The sequence below is a fragment of the Diabrotica virgifera genome, chromosome 8, assembly GCF_917563875.1.
Source record: "Diabrotica virgifera virgifera chromosome 8, PGI_DIABVI_V3a".
Lineage (NCBI taxonomy): Eukaryota > Metazoa > Arthropoda > Insecta > Coleoptera > Chrysomelidae > Diabrotica > Diabrotica virgifera.
The window spans coordinates 41,458,990-41,483,005 of NC_065450.1; the positions used below are offsets into that span (position 1 = coordinate 41,458,990).

Here is a 24,016-nt window from a genome sequence, read left to right on the forward strand (position 1 = left end):
CATATTGTTTTCAAGATTGCTTTTAAAGCGTAGAGTAACAACACAAAATATCTGGTTTCTAAACATGTGCGTGAAAAACAACGTGTTCCCGAAATACATAAAGTTAAAAACCAACAACCGCAGTGCCGCTGCCATAGCAGGTATCCACCAGGGTCAAACCAGATGGCTGAAACGGGATAGGAGCACCCAATACAGAAAACGAGATATTATAGCTGTTTATCTTAAGGTATGTCATTCAGAATTACATTATAGATTAGATAATATAGAATTTGACATCCTAGATTCTAAAGTAAGAACTGAAGTAGATAATATAATAGACAAAAAATTTAATACACAATGTAAAAAACTGAATAATCTAATTTGCAATAGTAAAAAACTCAATACTCATACAACAAATTTTTCAAATCATAGTTTTTTCAATAGATTTATAAACTTAACAGATACTAAATTCAATAATAGTGAAATAGAACTTTTAGAGAAAGGATTCAAACACAACTTGCCTCAACATAATAATCAAAAAAATTTAGAATATTTAGGTGTAGAATGTGAAGTAGCGTTAAACAAAACTGCCAAAAACATAGAAAAAAGCATCATTGCAAAATCTATTACTGATGTATGTAGTGAAACTAATAATTCCTGTTTCAAAGAAAACCAAATAGCCGTTTCAATTAAAAATAAATCAATAAAACATGACATAATATTTACAAAAGCAGACAAAGGTAACACTACTATTGCTATCGACAAACGAGACTATAATAACAAAACAATAGAATTTTTAACTAACCAAAACAGTATAAAACTAAACAAAGACCCCACAGAAAAATACCGAAAACAAATTAAACTAGCCATTGAAAATTCAAAATCAATACTAAATCCAACAGAACAGAAATACCTTAATATTATGAACCCACAACCTCCTAAATTATACTCTTTTATTAAACTACACAAACCTGACCACCCAATAAGACCTGTAGTTTCTTTTTATACAGCTCCGTCATATAAACTTTCAAAAAAACTGTCAGATATTATTACAGAATACACTAAATTTTCACCTAAATTCACCGTAAAAAATACACTAGAACTAGTTAATAAAATACAACATTTTCAATTGCCCAACAACTCCAGACTAATTTCATTTGACGTAAAAAATCTTTTTCCTAGTGTTCCTCCTACAGAAACTTTTGTTTTAGTTAAGAATCTTTTAGACCATAATAGTACAAATCCGATCATTGCATCTGAAATTTTACACCTTCTTGAAATTTGCATAAATCAAGACTATTTTGAATTCAATAATCAAATATACACAAACAACAGTGCAGGACTTATTATGGGTAATCCTCTAAGCCCATTGCTATCAGATATATTTATGAACCAACTTGAAACAACAATTTCTAAACATCCCGTATTTAAACAGTTCTTATATTGGTGGAGATACGTGGATGATATACTAGTATGCTTTACAGGAACTAACAGACAACTTGACCAATTCCTATCATATATTAATTCACTTCATAATAATATTGAGTTTACAATAGAAACAGAACAGAATAACTCCATAAACTTTCTAGATGTAACGATTTCCAGACTACACAACAAACATGAGTTCTCCGTATATCATAAACCTACCCATACTGACACAACTATACACAATTCATCATCCCATCCTACACAACACAAATTAGCAGCCTACCATAGCATGATACATAGACTGACAGAAATTCCCATGACAAAAAATAACTTCGAGATAGAACTAAACATCATTAAACAAATAGCAGTAAACAACGGCTATAACGAACAAACAGTTAACAAAATTTTAAACCAAAAACTCCATAAGAAAGCCCTGAAATTAGTGTATCCACCACCACAGAAAGAACCCAGTACCTTCTGCTCTCTCACATATACTGGCAAGATAACAACAAAAATAGCCAGATACATAAAAAAGAAAGGAATAACACCAGCTTTCAGAACTAACAACAACTTAAGCAAATATATTAAGAACAATAAAAGTCGAAAGAGAAAGCAACTACAGAGTGGTGTGTACAAACTAACTTGTGGTGACTGTCCGAAAACGTACATCGGTCAAACTGGCAGAACTTTTGACAAACGGATAGCAGAACACAAAAGGGCATTCAACAATAGAAAAACAGACACTTCTACATACGCACTTCACCTTCTAGATCATAATCATTCTTTCAATGAAGAGTTTCAAATTCTACATATTCAAAATAAAGGCCTTAAGCTATCTTTTTTAGAATCTTTGGAAATTAATAAACTGAAAAATACAGATATAATTCTGAATGACCAACTCGAGACAAACAGCTCCCCACTCCTCAACCTCTTCAGTTGAAGACTTAAAAAGGCAAACACATTGTAAACTATATCACTTGAGAAAGGCACTCCGCCGAAACAGCTGTAGTCACTTAGTTATAATAAATTTTGTGGAAGTATAGAAAACAAACGTTTTCGTGTTTTATTGTTAGATATTTTTAAGTCTCACGCACAAGGGATGCTACTTTTGTATGTATATTAGTAATATATATACAGGGTAGCTCAACTTCAGTGAGTTATTTATGTTTATTTAAGTAGTACTCATTATGCTTTTTACTTTTTTTTGTAAATATTTATTGTTATTCCTAAATAAACATTATTATTATTACATATTATGCTCTGTTTCATTTGGAAAGCCAAAAATAACATAATCAACGCAGCAACAGAATCACTTGGATAGAGGAAAATAACGAATACTACATATAGACGAGGCAACGAAGCATTAAATGTAGGAATTGTGTACAGTAAGATGAATCGTCATGCCACTTTTTGCATGACGATTGCAATTTTGTGAACTAAATTCATCTGCGGCAAAAATTTTTGTGCATGAGAAAATGCATCTTTAAAGTGCATCTCGAAGAGATGGAAAATAAAAAATTTAGGACTCAGGAAATATTGACAGAAATGAGTTCAATTTTTATACAATTTTAGAGAAAAATCACAAGAGACCTTTTTTGCTCCGAATGACCAAATAATCTAAAAAAAAATTGTCTGGAGTGAAATACCTAGTTATTTATAAAACAGTTCGTGAAGTATGCTTTTTGTGCACGCACGCGATGTTTAGAGCACGAGCGGACGGAGTGCTATATATCGCCTAAGTGCGCAAAAGTACTTCACGCACAGTTTCATACAATATTTTATCTACCAAAAAACAAATAAAAAAACTGCAGCTCTTCGTCACTGGAATACATTCCTATTTTACAATTTTTTAGAACTTTGACATTTAAAAATTCAAACTTCTGTCAAACCACAAAACTGTCAAAACTTTTTTGTAATTTATTGCTCACATGTCATCACCATGACAAGGCGAAAGTTAAGGATATTTGATTATATGAAAGTGTGCTAAAAAACAGTGCGAAAAAGTAAATCCCATTTAAAATACATTATTACTTCAGGCAAGCTTTAAACCCTTCATGTACTGCTATCTATATTTACAATTTTCACACAATAAAAACTTATACATAATATGAGGTAGAGTAGATAAGAATTATTTTTGTGAATTTGGTTAACAAATATTGGTTAAACAATTTTTCGACCGCGGTACCGCCTGACACTGTGTATTTGTTATAAGGATGTATTTGTTTGAGTAAGTTTGTGCAAAAAAATCGAATCAGAATAATTTGCAGCCTGGACTACTAAGTAGTTGAAACGGTCAAAACAAAGAGACGCACACTCATCAAAAATGCACGTGAGATTATCCTCGTATAAATTGTAAATCTACTTTTACTAACAAGAGTTAGGAAGAGTCAACTTCAACTAGTAAAAGTTGATTTAAATTTTTCAAATCAACTTTTACTGCTCGTTTCAGTTGGACTTGACTCGAACTAGGAAAAGTCAACTCTAACTGAGAATCAACTTGAACTGTAACATATACACATCGACGTTCGTTTCAATTTATGTTTTGACTTAATTTGATTGAAAATGAATCGTACCGCATGGGAAAAATTATAGCGGACGGACTATACATATGTTTATATTTTTTATAGTGGTGTAATTCCAGTGTGCTTGGCTAATAGATTCTGAGAAGCAACAGATCTACTTATTTGACCATGACCATAGCCACCTTTACTTAACAAGCCATGAAGTTGAAATTTGGCAACATCTATTGGTAGACCGATTAATTCTGACAGTTCTCATTTGTTTTTAAATAATTTTCACTGTATTTACAGAGAAACTGAAATATTTTACAATATTTCATGCTCCAAATTATAAAGAACATTAAAAGGTATGTTATTAAAATGATTTTAGTTCAATATAATATATTTTTATATAAACTAGCGTGCATAAAGAAATCCGTCCACTTAAAAATTTTGTCATTTTTAATGTCTTATATTTACTAAACCTGTGGGTAGATTTAAGTGATTTTTTAAATATGTTATAGCCTAATTCTTTTACAATACCGCTGTAATAATATTGTTGCTAACCAGTTAAATTTTTATTGTGAACCGGGCGTTTATAAAATACTGAAATTAAAACCCAACTATAGAATCCGGTTTTCTTAACATTCTGTTTTTTTTTTATTAATTCGCTTATGTTTAACAACTAGATTTGTTCTTTATCAATTCAGGGTATTTCTAAATAAGTGCGACAAACTTTAAGTGGAAAGGAACAAAATGCAAAATTTTGACGCCTGTATTTTAAATGTAATCATTTTTTTCGAATCCTAAGGAAAAAAATAAGTATTTTTGAAAAATTTAAACGCAGAATGAAATAATACTTTATTGCTGAGGGTTAAAAGTCCCTTAGAATGAATAAAAAGGTTTTTTTAATGACATATTTGAAACTAAAAATCACACTAAATTTTCTTAGTTTTTCACCGCTGTAACTTATTAAAATAAACATAGAAGTTTTCAGGGACTTTTGGCCCTCGGTCCTAACGTAATCTTTCATTCTGCGTTAAAATTTTTGAAAAATACTTATTAGTTTTCTTAGGATTCGAAAAAAATGAATCCCGTTTATATTCTTGTTATTGGTTTTTTTTGTATAATAAACGTTACTTACAAGGAATTACTTTTAATATTATTTTGTACAAACTTCTAATTAATAATATTTTCTTGTTCGACTCAAAAAATACTATAAATTTTACCAGAATTTGTACTTTAAAATCGTAGTTTCGAAAGCGGTAGTCCGAAAGTCAGACTACCGACGTCATCAATTGCGACGTTGCCTTTTTCTCTTCATGGCTTGTAAAGTAAAGGTGGCTATGCCATGACTTATTTGATACCACCACAGACTTACATATTTTGTGGTTTTATCATGTGACGTCACTTGCTATGACGCGGATGACATGCAACGTTTTTATACTGTACGAACAATATATATTTTCAAAAATTTGGGACGCTTTACGATTTAGCATCTCAATTTTGAGCAGGAGACCTGCTAATCTTCTACGTATCATTCCAATTTATGAGATTATGAGTATTATGAGATAAGATTGTATATTAATCAGCTTACAAGAAAATGAGTCTAATTCTGATATCGGCAGTCAAAACATTTTTAGCTAGGTATAATTACAAATTCAAGGCATGTGCTAGGATCCGAAACAAGAGGATATCAAAAATAAAAGATACACAACAATTTAAAAGCCAATGTAATGAAAGATTCGAAAATATTTTACCAACTATCGTCACTCATGATTCCGAAAAGATTTGGTTATTTTTTAAAAATACCTTGATACAGACCTTGACTGACTGCGAGGCACAGTCTAATGCCGTCTCAACCGGACCAAAAAAAGTGTGGATGTCTGCAGATACTTTTGACCTCGTTGAAGAAAGTAGAAAACTTAAAATTGCTGGAATCGAGAACCCTCTCAGGAATTCCCAGTACCGACAGCTATCTAGAGCTATTCAGGCTGCTTGTAGACGAGACAAAAACAAACATATAGAGAAAAACTGCAGAGAAATTCAACTACATGCCGACACAAATAACAACAAAGAACTCTTTGATAAAGTCAGACTACTCACACGTAAATTCAAGCAGAAATCTTGGTCTATCAAAGATGATAAAGGTAATGTACAGACGGATTTGGACAAGGTTATTGATGTTTGGAGGGCGTATTGTAAGTCTTTATACGCCAATACGGACCAGATGCCAGCGGACACCCCGTTTGTACCTGACTGCCAGACCTCCACTTTCCATTCTCCTTCAACAGAGACACACCACACTAGTTTTGAATCTGAACCTGACATACTATTTTCCGAGGTGGAATTCGCTTTAAAAAGACTTAAGTTAAACAAAGCAGCAGGATATGATCTCATTACTGCAGACGTCTTGAAGCATCTTCCGGAATGTGGAGTGAAAATATTACATCGATTGTGTAATGAAATATGGCACACAGGCGTCTGGCCTGAGGATTGGAGAAAGACCATAATCATACCTCTTCATAAGAAAGGTTCAACAAATAATTGTAACAACTACAGGCTATTAGCTCTAATATCACACGCCAGTAAGGTGATCCTCTACATACTGCAACAGCGTCTAGAAAACTTCATAAGTTGGCAAATAGCACCTGAGCAGGCTGGATTTGTAAAGGGCAGAGGTACTAGAGAACAAATCCTTAATGTAAGAAACATCATAGAAAAAGCCAGAGAATACCAGATCCCGATATTTATATGTTTCGTCGATTATACAAAGGCCTTTGATAATGTTAGATGGGACAAACTATGGAACATATTGACGACAATGAGTGTACCTAAACACTTGACTCACCTTATTAGCAAACTGTACCAAGATAACCTGGCATATATTCGAATGGACGGATACCTGTCTGACAAATCCACTTTGGAGAAGGGAGTACGCCAAGGATGCGTTTTATCTCCCTTATTATTTAACATCTATTCGGAGTTCATAATGCGCAGAGTCTTGGATGGTTGGGAGGGAGGAGTAAACCTAGGTGGTGTTAAGATATCTAACTTGCGTTTCGCAGACGACACTACACTTCTAGCCTCTACTCCAGAAGAAATTACTGAATTATTAAAAAAACTCGAGGTAGAAAGTGCTAAATTTGGACTCATGGTTAACTGCAACAAAACCAAAATCATGGTTATTGATCGCCAACAACAGTTTCCTAAAACCCAAACTATTGCGGGATGCGAGGTAGTCTCATCTATGATATATCTTGGAGCTCTAGTTAACAACACAGGCAGTTGTGAACCCGAAATTAGAAGACGCATTCGACTAGCAAGAGCAGCAATGAGTGAACTAAACGGGGTCTGGCGTGATCGTCACATTACTATGACAAACAAAAAGAGACTCGTTTCAACTCTGGTCTTTTCCATATTTTACTATGCATGTGAGACATGGACAGTCAAAGAATCAGATAGACGACGTATAGACGCCTTTGAAATGTGGACATGGAGACGCCTGCTTCGAATTCCATGGACGGCTCGCCGTACAAATATCTCGGTTCTGGATGAAATTAAACCGGATCAGCGTCTCTCCAGTACCGTTTACTCTAGAATTTTAAAGTTCTTTGGTCATATCCATCGAAGTGATCACAAAATGGAGCGGTTGGTGGTCCAAGGAAGGCCTCAGACTCAACGCCAACGCGGAAGATCTCCACAGCGATGGGCGGACATTAATAAAAAGCTTCTCAACAAACAGTATACTGAGGCAATACATGTAACTGATGACCGCGACCAGTGGAGAAATATTATCAATCAAACTGTCCGAGCTGCTGAAGCCCAATTATGAACCACAACACATCTACTAAGATGTTAATGACTATGATGATGATAATTACAATATTACCTATTTAATAGATGGGTATAACAACTGGGCAGCGGCGGTTTCTCCATAAGTGCACATGTGCACGTGAACCCCCTAAATTATTTTCAAACAAACATTCATATGTAAAATTTATCATTCTATAAATAACATTTTAATCTAACTATACAGTAAATTAAATCACAAACCACAATCCAAGGAGTTTATATTTTATAAGTAATAGGTAATATTTAATTATTTTTATTCTATTTCGACGAGGAAACTTCACGGATGCGAGGCCTTAGGTAGAACCTCTCGTTCACCGCTCTCAGGTTGGCTCCTATCCCAATGACTTATCATAGGGCAAAATAAAACTCACCACACACCCCGCTTCCCGCTATAGCCCACAAATTTAGATGTCCACAAGAGCACAAATTAACTGTGATCTTAAAGTTTTAACGTACACGGAGGATATGTACATTTAAATTTTGCTTTTGTGAAGTTCGAATTTCGGAACAATATTAAGAATGGAGGGATTTGTGGATGTGAATGTTAGCGTGGAATATTTAACATCATATAAATTTGTGTTCTTTATATTTAGAAGCAAGATTAAAAATATCTAAACCAAATTTCTTAAGTACGAATGTACCAAAGTGCAAAGGTCGGGATTATAAATGATCATTTTTTAACATGGAGATTTGTGAAAAAACTTACTGATTGTGTAGGTGCTACTATCAATACTTTTTATCGCTTTCCGTGTTTCCTACATATTTGGAGAAGAAGAATCATAAAGAACAAAATAGAAGATCCGATTTTAACTATCCGGGGCAGTCCACTTAAGTAAATTTTTGATTGAAAATCATTTAAAAGATGATTTTTCTAACATAGTTTGAATTCTTCAATTACTTTTGTTACGAGGCCAGTGACAACTGCAGAAACAAACTGTTTCTCTGCATTGAAACGTATCAAAACCAAAATTTTCCTTAAAATGGCTATGGGCTGGGATTGACTAACAGCAGTCGCAATGTTTTCATTAAAAAAAAAAATGATTCAAGAAATTTCAAATTTTACTGAATTGGTTATTGAAGAATTTATCTAAAAAAATAACAGGCGACTTGACTTTCGTCACAAAACTTGCTTGTAACATTTAAACATTAAATTATAATTTTAAGTCAATACAATACATTATTTGTGATAATATTTTAAAAAGGTCCTTTGATTTTTACAATTTGACGGCACTCAAAAAATTTTATCTAGGGAAATAGGGCCTCAAGGTTTTTTTATATCTTAATATTATGTGTGCACCCCCAATACTACACCAGACGCCGCCACTGCAACTGGGACGTTAATCCTGCAATTAACGTAAAAATTGTTCAACTTACTGAATAATTTCGTTTTATTCTGGAATACGCTGCTATGGATATACTTAACTTAGAAAAAAATGTTAAAAATATTAAACAGTTGCATACACTTACATAATATATATTATTAATCCCAGTAGTTCACTATAACTAACACTAAAAATGTCACGGAGCATGCCAATAACATATCACATTAAAAGGAACCTGTATCTTCCTCTCCAAGATACTTATCATTTAAAAAAAATTCAGGTCTGGATCCAAAATGTCAGGTCCACTCCAAATTTAATGCAGGAAAAATTAAAAATATTTGTCTAAAGTTAACAAGACAAGTTGTAGTTGTAAAGATAAGTGTTGTAGTTGGTTTCTATAAAATATTTTCATTATTATTTTTTTTTATTTAGCTAATGCCTCGACAACTAATGGCCATTGGCATGGTAGGTAGGGTGAATTTTTGCAGTTAGGTACCTAGTGTCATGTGTAGTGTGTGTGTTGAGTAAGTGTCTTGTTACTTTGCAAAGTCGACGTCATTATCTTTGCAAAGAGACGCTAATTGTATCCGAACGTCTCCGGTCCCTCCGGTGAGTACCGATGCCACAAGGACAGAAACTATTTTCATTGATTAATTTATAATAAACGAAAAATCTGAACCTGGTGAGATTCAAACTCACGACCATTCGGACCTTTCGATCCAAAGGTAGGCGCTCTTACCACTGAGCCACAGAGGGGGTTATTTTCATTATTTGTATTAAGCAAATTTGGTCGTAATATCTATGTCTGATCAGAAATCAAATTTGTTGGTTTTAGTTTATTATCGAAATATTTTTATAATATCGACCAGAATTTGTATTTTATCTCTCTTCCTTTTTCTATTCCTTTATTTTACTGATTGCTACTACTATAAAACCTAAATATTATAGGTCTGGATCCCGCGTATGAAAAGAAAAGTTGATTAATAGCAAGCTGAAAATTTGTTAATAGCTTAAGGGTGTCTAGTCGGATAAACTTTGATATATGGGAACACTGAAACAAGGGCAATTTTAATTGTGGAACAGGTTAAAAATTTGGAACGGTCAGACCACGAAAACGGCACATTTATTTTGTCCGACAGAATAGACTTAAACTCTCCGAACAGAGATTAAAGTCTCATGCAAAAATCAGACTGCTAATTATCACCTGTCATAATTCCTGTCATTTGACATATTCTACATGTTCCACTCAATAAAACGCCCATTTGGTGATAAATAGCAGTTTGATTTTTGCAGGAGAGTTTAATCTCTGTTCGGAGAGTTTAAGTCTGTTCTGTCGGACAAAATACATGTGCCGTTTTCGTGGTCTGACCATTCCAAATTTTGAACCTGTTCTACAATTAAAACTTCCCCTGTACCAGTGTTCCCATATATCAAAGGTTGTCCGACTAGACACCCTCAAGCTATTAACAAATTTTCAGCTTGCTATTAATCAACTTTTTTTTCATACGCGGGATCCAGACCTATTATACCATCTTTCATTCTAATAAAGTAACACCAGAAGGCGTCAAATAATATATACCTAATCTATGAAATAAAACTCACTAGGCTTCTGGTTTCAACCGCGTCGATATTCTCTTGGCCGATCTGCGATGTCCTCTCTGACGTCATCTTCATGGCTTCCGGAATCTCAGTTCCCCGAGTCCCAAGACACTACTACACTGCATTTTTGTTGTTCTGAAGCTATTTCCTTGTGGCATTTTTATAATCAAATATTGTCAATGAGAAATAAGCCACAATTTTACCAAAAAAAAATGATTTTATTAACGTTTCGACGTCCAAGTCGGGTGTCGTTGTCAAAATACAAAATAACACTAGTTATTATACACTCACAGACAAATCTGTTGCATATTTTATTTTTGAAGTATATCTTTTTCCTTTTGAAAGATTTTGTACTTTTTATTGCTGAATAAGTTGAGCTGAATTATCATACGTATATTTATTGTCAAGTAACTTGCATATTGCAGAGTCGCAACCAATTTGTAGAGAAATTAATGAAATAGTCTGATTTTGCTTATAAGATTTAATTAAAAAAAGAAACAATAACGACAATAGAACAATTTTTTACGGCAACATTGTAACAATTTAGTACCTAGTATTTCCTCCTCTAGCTCTAATGATTGCCTGCATCCTTCTAGGCATGCTCCGCAGAATATTTTGGATGGTTTCTTGCGGAAGTCGATTCCATTCTTCCTGTGCAGCAATTCTTAATTCTGCAATTGAGTTTGGAGCTGTATTTCTTGCTCGTATACGTCTTTTTAGGCGGTGCCGCCCAAAATCCCGACAGTTAAAATCTCGACAGCCAAAATCCCGACGGCCAAAATCCCGACACGCCAGAATCCCGACAGGCCAGAATTCCGACACGCCAAAATCCCGACAGGCCAGAATCCCGACCAATAAACGTCCTGTCAGATTTTCAAAACTATAATACATAGTATCCATCTATTTTTGTTACGTTAAAGTATTATTTCCAACATGAAATTTATTTATATTTTAGCTAGTACTAAATATCATCTACTTTCAAATAAATTAAAACTGATTAATTAATAATAGACCAGGGCGCATCTGTAAAAATATTAGTACATTTGGACGTTGAGAGGTGACTCAAATTTTTTTGGAGAAATTGCTTGAAAATAAATCAAATAATAATATTTGAAAAATGAATAACCATTTATTGAATGAAAATGAATAACATTTACTCTGTGTGGAGTATGAAGGGAACCAGTCTCGTTGGAACTTTACCGCGCTGAGCAGATGTGACGTGAATTGTAAATTGTAGAATTCCCTCATCTTCCTTAGTCTCAGCATCCGTATGGCTTGCAAATTGTAGAAGCCTCGGAGGTGTAACCAGAGAAGGTTCCCATTGTTTTCATTCTGGTGGGATATGTTATATGCCATTAGAGTGAAAACTTAGTCTAATAATATTTGAGTTATCCTCCCTCTCAAAAAGGTCTGGAACATTGTTTAAATAATCAAAATGTCAAAAAATTAAGGAAAAATTCGATTTTTTTCTTCGTTTTTTGATTATAACTTTAAAACTATTCATTTTCGAGAAAAGTTGTACAAACATAAAAGTTGCGTAATTAAATTTCCTACAATATAAAATTAGTTAAAAATTTAAAAAATAGTTACCCTAGTTGCAAAATAGCAATAATTGCGAAATAAACGTACAAAAAGAAGTATTCGCATTTTACGTTTTCCAACCATTTATGCTACACTAAGGACCTTCATATTTCACCCAGAAAAACTTTATTATACGGTAAAACAATACTGTAAATTTCATTAAGATCGGTTCAATAGATTTTGCAAAATAAATTTTGCAATCCAGCTTTCGTAAAAAAAATTTATTTTTTCAAAATGTTACAGAACTGAAAATAAAGCAGATAGCAAGTTGAAATTTTTTTTGCGTATAGAAGTGTACTGTACCTTTCATTTGCAATTTTGCAAAATTAAAATCGATTAACACCACGGCGTCAGGAATTTTTTAAATAAACATTACTTATTGGTGCTACGCGCAGGACGGCGGATAGTTTGCTCTGATTGGGCATTCCAATGACCTTTAATAATGATTGATACATTTTAATTTTTATTACATTTCGATATAAATAAATCAATTTGTTTATTGCAAAATAAAAACACATACTCTATCCTTTAAAATAACAGTTTTATTAGCAAAAACTTTCTTTGTTCATATATTTTAACTTAAAAAATAAAAGTTTATTATTTTTAAACATATGCAATTGTTTAAACAATTTTTCACAAACACTAATAAAATTAGTTTGATTTTTATGGAATTAAAATATTAAAATACAACAAAATATAGAGTAAGAAAATAATATATTAGATAAATATTGGAAGAAATTTTGGTGGAAATCAACTTGTGTGAATCGAACACCGCTGTCCTGCGCGTAGCACCAAAAATTATTGTTTATTTCAAAAATTTCCTGACGCCGTGGTAATTAATCGATTTTAATTTTGCAAATTGCAAATAAAAGTTACAGTACACTTCTATAAGCAAAAAAAATTCAACTTGCTATCTGCTTTATTTTCAGTCCTGTAACATTTTGAAAAAATGAATCTTTTTTGCGAAAGCTGGATTGCAAAATTTATTTTGCAAAATCTGTTGAACCAATCTCAATGAAATTTACAGTACTGTTTTACTGTATCATAAAGTTTTTCTGGGTAAAATATGAAGGTCCTAATAAATATTTTAAAACCCCCTGGTTACGCCTATGCTAGTTGTTATAAGAAGAATGGTTCTGTTCTGTAAATTTGTTTAGGAATGTTTGAGTTCGTCGTAATGGTTGTGTTATCCTTCTTTTACTCATGGTTTTGGATATCGGTTCTTGTCATGTGACTAAATCAATTAGTGGTTCCGTGTTTCGATGTGTCGTTCTATGTAATGGCTGGAATGACAATAAGAGACAGACAGTTGACATCCTGTTTTTGGATTCCTGATTGATATTCCGGTCGAAAAAAGAGTTTTCCAGAACCCAAGTTCATCGGCAAATGTATGGTCTGGTTTTATGAAAAACCATCGTATAATTAGGCGTAGGCCAAATACGGATATATAGGCCATAATATTTGTGTAGGCAGATGGAAATTTTAACCTAGTCACAGGACATAACCTCTACGGTAAGCATCTTAAATACATTTTCTTTACAAGTATCACGTTGATAACAAATCAATAGTTTTGTCGTTGTTGTACGCTTGGACTGATGTCCCCTGTCTTTCCTAGGCTTTCCTACCATTGGCGGTGTTTGAGGAAAGGCGCATTTGTTTGAGGAAAAACAATTGTCTTGTTGGCCACCTAAAACTCAGGTAAATATATTTAAAACTATTATTAGGCATATAGTCTCTTGTGTTTCTCCTGTCTTGTCCCTACTGACAGTGTATTTTCTCTCCTCCTTGGTAGGCCAATTTCTTGGGACCTTTACCAGCGCTAGCAAGTAGTCACCACGACACCTAGCAACTAGTACCTCGTAATCAGCACCAGTAACCAGCCCTAGTAACCGGCATCTAGTACCAGAGTAAGCAAGAACAGAGGAAGTCAGTACCCTTAAATATCTTTCTTTTTATATATACCATATTTATATTCCATAGTGTGTCTGTACGTACCATTTTTGTACAGATCTAGGTCCCTCCTGTTACCCTCGTTGTACACCGGAACATAGCGAAGGTATTAAATTTAACAGAGTAATTACAGGGTATGTATTTATTGCTACTTAGTTAATTTCACCGGTAGACTTACAGAAGTAGGTATTTCACACTTCAGGGTATAAACTAATTATTCACCTCATATTTGACAATATTAATATAGTATGGTTAATTGGTTACTAATATCTGATTCTTGCTGAACGTAGGTACTTTTTATTCATCAAGGTGTATTGTATGTGTATGTAGTGTATGTGATAAGTTAGGGTTTTTAAGTCTCACAGTGTTTTATATTTAAGAATAGTTCAATAGTCACTACATTTTTCTAATATTTTGCTTCAATTTCTGTTTTAATTTTATGTTGAATAAATAATTATTGTAGTTATAGGTTGTTTTAATGCTCAGGAATAACCGGATCACCTTCTACTATCCCATAATAAATCCCTGAGATGAGATACAGAGATTAACTTTGCATTTTATATTCATTATATTTATTCAGTATCATCTCTCGATCGTTTATTTATTGTAATATGTCCCATATATATTCTATGGGATATGCATCAGGGCTCATTGGTGGCCAGTCTAGAGCCTCAACTCCAACATCCTCAAGATATTGTATGACTGTTCCTGCAGTATGTTCACGGGCATTATCATGCATTAGCACAAAGTTATCATACCCAATGAAGCAGGCATAAGGAAAAACATGCTCTTCAAGGATGTTCCGTATGTACCAGTCAACATTCATTCGAATATTCACCTCAATAAGCTCCGTGCGACTCTCCCAACTAATGCCACCCCATAGCATTATGGAACCGCCACCAAAACTAACATGTTGTACAAGATTACATTCGCGAAACGTTCCCCAGACCTTCTGTATACTCGTTCACGTTCATCTGGCTTCCATAATTGTATCCTCGTTTCATCTGTGAAAAGAACTCTTCTCCATTGATGTTCGTTCCAATTAACGTGGGCTCTTGCAAAGTGCAACCTTTGAGTTTAATGCTGTAGTAGAAGAAGTGGAACTCTGGCAGGCCGTTTTGGATTCAAACTAACCTCTTTAAGTCTTCGAGTCACAGTTTTGTCACTTACATTAACTTGTCTTGTGATCAGTAACTCATTTTTGAGATAAGAAGCTGTAAGTGTACGATTTCGCAAAGATTTAAGTCTTAAATATTGGTCATCTCTTGGCGTTGTACCACGGTGATAGTGACAGGATGTTAGCCAAAATATCAAAAAAATCTGCCATATTACAATAGTTATTTTCCTAACAAGTGCAGAAAATCATTCTTTTCCGCACGCGAGTGCAGTTTGCCGAACGACGCGAAGCGGGAGTTCGGCAAGCAGTCGAGTGCGGAAAAGAGACTTTCTGCAAGAGTTAGGAACAATATTTTTTCTAAGAGTCTTTAAAAAATTACCAAATCTTAATCAATTAATTTAATTAATATGAAAATACATACACAAATTAATTCTATGACAAGGTTGTCAAAACCAAACTTTCAATATAATTGGTTAGCATGACGACGATCTTGGTTTCCATGACGATTATTCAAAACGACTGTTATTGTCTACCGATTTGACTTTCGAATATTATGTCAAAATAATTTTATTTCATCGAATTGTCGCGTTAATTTCATTAAAACATGAACACAATAAGATATATTTGAAATAAATTAGTAAATAATATCTAAATATTAGTTTATTGCATGTATTATAATTACGTTAAGGCCATATTAACATATCTAAATTAACACGCGTGCGGAAAAGTAAAAACCGCGTGCGGAAAAGTAACACGCGTGCAGAAAAGTAACACGCGTGCGGAAAAATGAAACTTTCTAAACTAAAATGCGTGCGCGAAAGTAGACATTTTTGCACGCTCGTAGAAAAAAGAAATGATAAGCTTGTTTCTACATATGTATAGTGTCTGTCATCAAAAGAAAACAAAGAAGAAAAGGGGATTAGTTTCTAAGCTCATTTTTCATTCGGCAATGAATAGTAAATGCCAGGTAGATTTGATCGTTTTTCAGACACAAGCAGATGGAAATTTTAAATTTATTATGGTTTACTAAGATCATCTGTTTGTCATTATAATATTAATAATGACAAACACAGATAACCCCAGACGTATAACTATAAATGGCAGTGAGATAGAAACAGTCCAGGAATATATCTACCTAGGCCAAATCCTGAAACTTGACAAAGAGAACCAAAGTGCGGAAATTACTAGGAGAGCAAGACTATATAGCATGGGCAGGATTTGGAAAACTTAGTTGGATACTTAAGAACCGCAAAATACCCCAATACTTGAGGAGTAAAGTGTTCAACCAGTGCGTCCTTCCTATCATGACATATGGATGTCAAACCTGGACCCTAACCAAGGCAAATATGAATAAACTAGCCACAACAGAAAGAGCAATGTTAGACTGTCAGATAAAAAGAGGAACGACTGGGTAAGATCAAAAATAAAAGTCGAGGACATAATAACAAAAGTTGCCAAACTAAATGGAGCTTAGCAGTCCACACTGCTAGACAAAAAGACCAACATTGGAATGCAGCAATACAACATTGGAGACCTTACCAAAGTAAACGACCGAGAGGAAGACCACAGATGAGGTGGGTTGATGATATTAATAGAGTAGCCGGAACAAAATGGAAATATGTTGCTCAGGATAGAGACTGGTGGAAGGAGTTGAGAAAGGCCTATGTCCAAACGTGGACGATAGAAGGCTAAGAAGAAGAAGAAGATCATCTGACGAAATTTGTTTTGCTACGTGCTAAGGCGTAAGGTTCAGGAATAAAATATTCGCCATACAAGGCATTGTTTGCAATTAAACCCAGAGTAAGACTTTCGACGTCTCCTTTATTGCAAGAAATAATCAAAAAGCTAGAGAAAGTGCAGCAGAGAATCTCGCGAAATAGGCTAAGAAATGAAAGCAACTTCTGACAAGTCTCATCCACCAGCCAATATTGGAGATAATGTGACTATACCGATTCCAGATCATTGGAGATACTCCAGATCATTGGAGTTATATTGGAGTTATTTTTTAGACGAATGAAAAAGGTTTTTACAAGATTGACACCAAACATGGAGTACTTCAGAAAAAATACAGTGCGTCCATAAAGTAACGCATAAATTCATTATTGCGTAAACCGGCCACTTTAAGTAAAAATCCCGAAACATGTCGATTTTTATTTTTAAATTTTGATTTTCTGGCATATATATCATACTAGTGATGTCCTCCATCTGGGCGTGATGACGTAATCGATAATTTTTTTAAATGAGAATGGGGGTCATGTGATGGCTCATTTGAAAGGATATGCAATTCTCTATTTAACACTATAAGCACTAACATAATTATGTATGCAGTGTTCAAATTTTTTTTTATTTGAATATACAAAAAGAAGAATGGATAGATATTGGTTTTCGCTTAAATTCAATGTTAAATCAGCCACCCACCTGCCTCTTGACAGTTTGAACATTTCGTTTAAGCGAAATCAATGTTTATTTTTCAAATAAAATTTTTTTCTGTTTTCTGACAGCAGTAAAAGTATTTAGAATTAAATAAATTGCATACATTCATCCTTTTGTGTCAATTTAATTAAAAAACAATTTGGACACCTTGTATAAATAATTATGTTAGTGTTTATATTAGTGAATAGAGGATTGAATACCCTTTCAAATGAGCTATCACATGACCATTATTCTCCTTTAAAAAAATCATCGATTATGTCGACGGGTTTTTGACAAAACATCGTAAGCATCAATTTTCCGAAAATGGGATTTTTATCTTAAATAGTTCCTTACGATAGTATACAGCTAATTCAAAATTATTTTTTTCCTAATAACATCCGAAGTGTCTAAAATTGAATTTAATGTTTATCGTAACCACCGCATTTCAAACTTATTTTGTGCCTATGGTATCGTAAACGCCAAGGTAGTACCGACAGTTGATAGTAAACGCCATAAATCTTGTCGTTTACGTTTGCATATTTTGTCGCTTACGATAAGATTCAATGACCAAAATGACCGTTAGGATTACTCAGTGTTATCTTAAATGTGTTAGAATTCAGTGGAAATTTTATTTCGCTCCAACAATTTAAAACGAAAATAGTGGTAGTTTTTATAAATCCTTTTATTCAATAGATGCGGTAAGTTTTTAATACTTGTTTTCATGGTTTATTGTCTTTTTCATAGAATTTGAAGTCTAATTTACTAATTTGGTAATGACGTAACCTATGGTTTTTAGTTGTTCTTGTGCAAATATCATAAATATTATATTTGCAACAGAAATATATCAACTTAGTAGTAAATATATCAACGTAGTAAGTTCACTGAAACCTGAAACAAATGTAGGGGAGTCAATATAGAACGAACATTGAAACATAGTTTTTAATTCCAAACAACTTTTTTTATTAACAATTTTCGATATTGTGAAATATAAAGCTACTTTACTCTTGAACAAGATTCATATTTTTTGACATATCTCGTATGAAATTAATGAAATTTAATATCTGATTAGTAGTTTTTTTAAACTAATAATAAAAAGTAATCAATAGGTTCCAAGTTATGCAGACATACTGCGCCAGAGCTCAAAAACAATTACATTTATACATTTTTAAGCTTGTTATTATTTAGGTAAGTTGTAGGTACAGAAAAAAGTTTTAATGACTTTGTATAAACATTTTTTTAAATGATATTTTTCGGTTATTGTATTACATTTGTTTTATCTTTCTTAATTTTCTCAAAAAGAAGTTGTTTATTTCATGTCTAAAGCAAAATAATTTAGTGCAGTTTAAAGATTACATCTTAAGCTTTAACAAACACATAAACCTATGTCTGAAACATGTCATACCACAGGAGTTTGTGCAAGAATATGAACAGTTAAGTTACAAAAGTGAAATTCCTGACACATTGGCAGAAACTGATGAAGAAGATCAGAGTGTCACAGATTAATATATTTATTAAATTTTATTTTTCTTTGTCGATTTTTGTCATAATATTTTTACTGTTAAGATACTTACGTTATTTATGAATATTCATTTATAAATTGATACCTTAAAACTATCGATGTTTATCTTAAGCGACAAGCTTCAACTAAAATTTACACAGACAAGGTCTCACAAAGTATCGTATGCTACATAATTTAATTAAAGAATGTTATATTACAGTTTTTTTTTCTTTAATTATTATCTTTTTTTATGTACTAATTTATCACAGTTTCAAAATTTTAATTATATTAACCGAAAAGTCGGTATAAGAAAAAGTCGCCTCCTGTAAAATTTGCGTTTTGTCGGTTACGATGTTTTGTCAAAAACCCATCGATGTTATCACGCCCAGATTGATGACGTCACGAATATGATATATATGCCAAAAAATCATAATTTGAAAATAAAATTCGACCTGTTTTGGGATTTTTTTTAGAAGTTGCGGGTTTACGAAATAATGAATTTATGCGTTACTTTATGGACGCACTGTAGTTTTTAAAGTAGGTTTTTAAAATAAGTCAAAACTCTTTACATTTCACGATTAAGTTATAAACATAAAATTAGATTGTTGAGATGTTACGTTTTTCTACTGACAGCTTAAGCTTTCGAAAGAAACCTTTGTAAGCTTAGAATCATTTTATGGCATAACTAAAGATGATGAAAAAATTGAGGTTTAGAGGTGGCTGGTATAGAAAATGCGAAATGGAAAAATAAAAGACGCGACCATACATATCCCAAGATATTCCATTGTGCTCAGTGATATGAGGCAGAAATTTACTGGTCAGCTGAGAATTGAACCAGAAGAGATCCTAAACCTACCAATGTATAAACTGTTGGCTTTATTGAAGGCCACATGACATAAGGGTTTAATGAAAAATACAAAGGTCTTATGACCATGTCCCAGAGATTAATAAGTCACGTCTGAAAAAGGAGAAAAAGAAGATACTTTTAAATATCAGTTTTAATATTCACTTCTTTATAATTCAATAAAAAAAAATGTTATGGAAAATTTAAGTTTCACTATTTATACAGCCTACGTATTTATACAGCCATAGAATATCGCGTTTATTGATACATCTTGAGACATATTTACTATCATACTTATTTCATTCATTTGTTTGTTAACTTCATTAAAATATCCTTTTCACTTTCACTTCTTGTATTATTTCTGATGCATATTTGTCGAAATTGTTCTTATTTATAAACAGATATTTTGTTTTATATTTAATACCTTTTATCAATACCTATGCATTAGTTTTAGTCCGGCACTGTACAAGTCAGTATGCTCTTATATAATAAATACGCAATCAAATTTTTAGGGATAGAAAGTTTTTAATATTGAAAAAATAAGTTTAAAAATGATATGAATTTATGTATTTCTATAATTAGTTACACATAACCTTTGTCTCTATCTTCCAAATAAAAACTGTTAAATTTAAATTTAGAATAAATATTTTAAGGCTATGGGTACATATTTCGCAAATATTTTACGGCTATCCCTACTTTTTCTGTCTTTACACGGCAAATTACGTGTAGTAAAATTCTCACTGGTATGGAAACTGCAGATGTAAACATTAGGTTGACAGTGACATTGTCATTAGAAAGGTAGAGATGGCTATTTCGGTTTCGTTCAGTTTTTGAATGTTCTTGGATAACCTTTACTTGTATAAATGATAGGATTATTTTTTCACTAATTATGTATTCAGTGGTTAGCATTATTGTTAAGTAGATTTGATCAGATTACTACTATTGTTTTTCTCATGATCATCTTTCAGTGCGTCACAGTTTTTCGATTTCTTTCTAACGCAATAAATTGTATGTGACAGAAAAAAAGACACGTCGGTGATTACATTTCGTCGGTGACATTTATACCATGTATTCTAGTTATTCTAGTTGTCGATAGATGGCGCCATAATAAAAGAAATATTTTTTTTTAATTAGATAATAATATTAAAAATATAATCTGTATAATTTATAAGACTATACAAATCAAAGAAAAAACCATTTTATAAATACAAGAAACACGTTTGATTTGTTTTTATTCCAAATTGAAAATAAAATGTGACAACTGTCAGATTTAACTAAAATGTCATGTTAGAATAAATTTCATAAATGTGGATTATCACGGACTTACCCTCTTTCCTATCATTTGTTACGCACTGAAAAATGATCATGAAAAGGACAATAGTTACCTAATATTAGTGTCATTGGTGTAATTATAACTATTTAAATATTTACATTATTAATAATATTCCATAAAGTATATTGTACGTCCACATACAAGCAACTCCAGTGCTTGCACTGGTGTTACTTCTGTGGAAATTTCTGTTTATTAGTTAAGATTTGTGGCTTAAAAATATTTTGTATTCATAAAAGATCTTTGGAATTCGCTAACAAACATTATTATTATTATCCAGATTTAGCCATACGGCTCACACTCCCTCTAAGGGGAAAATTGACTCATCCCAGATACCTACGGTATCAAAAGGATTGAGCTCTGGTGGGACTCTTTCCGTGTTATCGAGCCCTAGGTGACTTGGTATGCAGGTGTATCTCCCAAAAATTTTCGTACGCATCTGGCCGTTGCGAGTAGTACTGCTTTCTGCATGGTCTTATAAAGATGTTCATTAAGACCCAGCTTTTTTATGCTTTCGAGGAGGGTCTTCGGAATGACTCCAGTAGTAGACATATTATTAGTAGTAGTACATATTAGTAGTAGACTTATTATTATTATCCTCAGATTTAGCCATACGGCTCACACTCCCTCTAAGGGGAAAATTGACTCATCCCAGATACCTACAGTATCAAAAGGATTGAGCTCTGGTGGGACTCTTTCCGTGTTATCGAGCCCTAGGTGACTTGGTATGCAGGTGTATCTCCCAAAAATTTTCGTACACATCTGGCCGTTGCGAGTAGTACAGCTTTCTGCATGGTCTTGTAAAGATGTTCATTTAGACCCAGCCTTTTTATGCTTTCGAGGAGGTTCTTCGGAATGACTTCAGTAGTAGACATAACAATAGGTATCGTCTGGGTACTTTGCATTCTCCATTATTATTATTATTATTATCCAGATTTAGCCATACGGCTCACACTCCCTTTAAGGGGAAAATTGACTCATCCCAGATACCTACGGTATCAAAAGGATTGAGCTCTGGTGGGACTCTTTTCGTGTTATCGAGCCCTAGGTGACTTGGAATGCAGGTGTATCTCCCAGAAATTTTCGTACGCATCTGGCCGTCGCGAGTAGTACAGCTTTCTGCATGGTCTTGTAAACATGTTCATTCAGACCCAGCTTTTTTATGCTTTCGAGGAGGGTCTTCGGAATGACTCCAGTGGTAGACATAATAATCGGTATCGTCTGGGTACTTTGCATTCTCCATAGCCTTCGTATTTGAATTTCTAGATCTCTGTACTTGGCGATCTTTTCAGTAAATTTACTACGTAGATTATTGTTGTTAGGTATCGCCACATCAATTAGTGTTGTTTGTCTTGTTAATTTATTAACTAGTACGAGATCTGGTCTATTATGTGCCACTGTTTGGTCTGTGAGCACAGTGCGGTCCCAGTATAGCTTGTAGTTGCAGTTGCTTGTAGTTAGGTATCGCCACATCAATTACTGTTGTTTGTCTTGTTAATTTATTAACTAGTACGAGATCTGGTCTATTATGTGCCACTGTTTGGTCTGTGAGCACAGTGCGGTCCCAGTATAGCTTGTAGTTGCCATCCTCAAGCATACTCTCAGGGACGTATTGATAATACGGGAGATGGTCTGTTTGGAGAAGTCCCAGCTTGATAGCTATCTCTTGATGAAGGATTTTTCTCACTGCGTCATGCCGTTCCTTGTATTCAGTTGAAGCAAATGCCTGGCAGCCCCCTGTAAGATGTTGGATGGTTTCTTGGGCTTGACATCCATATCGGCATATGTCGTTTTGAACCTGAGGGTCTTTGATGATATATTTCAGGTAATTTCTGGTTGGTATAACCTGATCCTGAATGGCCAGTAATGAACCCTCCGTCTCAGGGAACATCTTTCCTGATGTCAACCAGTAGTTCGACGCTATATTGTCGACATAATCTTGTCTGGCCTCATTGGGATGTCGCCCGTGCAGAGGTTTACCCATCCAGGCGCGCACTTTTTCGTCCTTAGTAAGGTGGTTTATGCGCATTTCTGGTTCCCTCAGTTTGATCGGTATTGTGTCATATACTGCGCAGATAGCGCGATGTAGAGTAGATGTCTCAGCCTGCATCTGAAAATAAGTTCTTAAATTAGCAATTTGTTTATCTAATTGCTCACCCATATCCATAAGTCCTCTTCCTCCTAGATTCCGTGGTAATGTTGTTCTTTCTACTGCACTTTTAGGATGGTGTTTTTGTGCCTTTATGAGGTGTGTTCGTACTTTTCGCTAAAGAGCTTCTATATCTGTTTTTGTCCACTTAACAATACCAAATGAGTAGCTAAGCGCGGAACATGCGTAGGTGTTTAGTGCCTTAAACAAATTTCTACTGTTAAGGTGTGAGCGAAGCAGCTGTTTTACCCTTCGTATAAACTCAGTAGTTATCTTTGTTTTCATTTGTTTATGGTCAATTTTCCGCGCTTGCTTTACTCGAAGATATTTATACATATCGTTTTCACCCATGGCCTCGATGTTCTGGCCATTTTGCATATCGAATCCTCCGGGCTGTTCTTTTCCTCTGATTATGTTTAAAATACGGCACTTATCTAGTCCGAAGTGCATACTA

General features: G+C 33.7%; 1 protein-coding gene and 1 pseudogene across 1 annotated transcript in view; both read right to left on the bottom strand.

Moving 5' to 3' along the window:
• LOC126889534 (cytochrome P450 6k1-like) overlaps positions 1 to 24,016 on the bottom strand; it is a 110,174-nt gene that overhangs the window by 36,854 nt on the left and 49,304 nt on the right. The window lies entirely within an intron of this gene.
• On the bottom strand, positions 5,375 to 5,473 carry LOC126890827 (U6 spliceosomal RNA; annotated as a pseudogene).